At 43.8% G+C, this 2,464-nt stretch overlaps 1 long non-coding RNA gene across 1 annotated transcript in view; it reads left to right on the top strand.

The window, feature by feature from the left end:
* Window positions 1–333: 333 nt before the first annotated feature.
* The window catches only part of LOC104999703, a 4,004-nt gene continuing 1,873 nt past the window's right edge, over window positions 334–2,464 (top strand). The window contains exons 1-2 of the long non-coding RNA XR_826646.1: window positions 334–371; window positions 2,235–2,366. This is a non-coding gene — a long non-coding RNA (uncharacterized LOC104999703). The remainder of the gene's footprint in view (window positions 372–2,234; window positions 2,367–2,464) is intronic.

The following is a 2,464-nucleotide window of genomic DNA, read 5'->3' as shown; positions in this document are numbered from 1 at the left end:
TGTTTTTAAAAAAAAACAAACCTAAAACAACGAAACAGCTCTTCTTTGACATGATAGTACCATCAGCTCGGTCTTCTTTGCACTTAGTTCTTCAGCAAAACTCTTTGGAAGGAGTGTCTGCAGCCCCCACTTCCTCTCATCATTCTCAGGGGTATTGGTACCATCAAGTCTGTCTGGTCCCCCCTCCTCCCCCAGGATGACTCCTGCCAATGGGGATCACAAGGCATCCTGTGTGACCTCACTCACCCCTTCCCCTGCTCTTTGTTGACCTGGCCCCTAATTGTGTAGCCATGGACAGGGGCTCTCAGGTGTCTCTGGCTGAGTGGATGGGTCGCAGTCCACCTGAGAAGGGCAGAGGAGACAACTGCAAGGTAGGTTTTCAGGAGCGAGAGAGACATCTGTGGTTGAAGAAGGGGTGGGAATAGATGCGTAGTAACATTTAGGGAGTCAGTGTAAAGGATCACTTTGAGTATAAAAGTACAAGAGAGGAATGTGGCCAATTGCCTTTAGCCTATACTTTCTTTTCTATTATTATAAAAGTACTGTTGCTGGGGCCAAGGAAGTAAAACCCTCACAGATATTCTGTAGAATTAAGTAAGGCTTATTTAAACAGCTTGCTACAAACACTCTATTTTTAGGTTGATGTCACTAAAGTAAAATAGATCTCCACTTAGTGAAAGATTCAAATGCAGATCAAAAGACTAAAAGTGAAAACATTTTATTGCTAAGTTGCCTCAGGACAGAGAGAAAAACGTCAGAACATATAGTTCACGTAAGATGGAAGAGAGGTGGGTGAGTGAAGGCTAGAGACCATGACGTATTATGACCTGCTTTGACCTGTTATGTTTGGAATGGGTGAGTGGGTGCTTGTGCTCGGGAACGATAAAGCAACTTAATGGGCTCTCTCCAGATCCTCAAAACCCTAAGGATCAGGCCCTAGCCTTCCTTCCTTTTCTCCTTCCCTCCTTCCCTCCCTGATTCCCTCCATTCATCTATTTATTCATTCACCCACAGGTTGACTTTTCCATACTAGGACCTGTTCATACAAACGTTTGACTGACTACCTGCTCTATGCCAGGCACTGTTCTAGGTACTGAGAATGTGAGATAATAAAACAGGACTTGTTGCTTTAGAAATTTACATATAAAGAAAAAGAGAGATATGAACACTGTAAAGCAAAACTGAGTGGAGAGAAGGAAGAGATGGAGAAATTTTTCAGTTATTTACCTGGTATGCATGTGTGCTAAGTCACTTCAGTCATGTCCAACTCCTTCCAACCCCATGGACTACAGCCCATCAGGCCACTCTGGCCATGGGATTTCCCAGGCAAGAATGGTGGAGTGAGTTGTTTGACATCCAGGGGATCTTCCTGACCCAGAGATCAAAACTGCATCTCCTGCATTGGCAGGTGGGCTCTTTAGCACTAGGACCACCTGGGAAGCCCCACAGCTAGTACCCTTCTATGCTTTTAACTTAAGAATATGTTGATATAATACCTGTATTAACAAATACTCTAGCCTGTAAAGCCTCACCTGGTTGTGGTCTATGCAAGAGATGGCATGGTAAGCTTGCTTAGGATGGATCAGTCTCTCTGGAAATGGTAGCAATAAATATGTTGAGAGTGCAAAAGGAGAGAAGATCATTTCTGTTTTCAAAATTCTTTTTGCTTTTTAATTGGAAAAGGTGTGTGTGTGGAGTGGGGGCAGTATTTATTCTGAAAGGACAAAGAGATAGATGCAGAGATATGCAATAAAGCTGAATAAATAGATGAATAATTTGTTAACAGAATTCAATTTTAAATTATTTTTCTCAAAAAAAACAGCCCCAAACCTCAGAGCCATAAGCAGAAGTGAGCATCAATGTGGAAACCCTGACTTCCTGCAAACTTCTTCCTTTACAAAAAAGGCAAACACTTGGGTCTGTGACCTTGTGTCCATAGATGAAACACCCTCAAATTACTCCCAGGCCATAACTGAATACCTCTAGTAGGGCTTCCCAGGTGGCGCAGTGGTAAGGAAACACAAGAGACTCAGATCTGATCCCTAGATCAGCAAGATCCCCTGGAGTAGGAAATGGCAACCCACTACAGTACTCTTGCCTGGAAGATTCCATAAACAGAGGAACCTAGTGGGCTACATTCCACAGCATTGCAAAGAGTCGAACCAGACTGAGCACAGTACCACCACCAGTCAGAATACAAGTCTTTTCTCTCTGTTTTTCAAACTCTTTCCCAGATCGCCTGCCCGATTCAGGTGTGCCATCAGACACTGCCGGGTCAACTTGGAATCCAGAAAGCTCCTCTTCCATCATGAGGCTCCTGTACCTTCTCTTCCTCTTACTCATATGTCTTATCCAGACGGTATCAGGTAACTGGCAGCTATAGCTGGCTCCAAACTTGGAGCCTGGAGTAGGGAAAGTCAGGTTGATTCCTCATTCAGTGATATGCTGAAATACATAACAACGG

This window comes from Bison bison, unplaced genomic scaffold (genome assembly GCF_000754665.1).
Source record: "Bison bison bison isolate TAMUID 2011002044 unplaced genomic scaffold, Bison_UMD1.0 scf7180017864362, whole genome shotgun sequence".
NCBI classification, from domain to species: Eukaryota; Metazoa; Chordata; class Mammalia; order Artiodactyla; family Bovidae; genus Bison; species Bison bison.
Note: the sequence above shows the minus strand (reverse complement) of the source record. Positions and strands in the feature narration are given on the sequence as shown.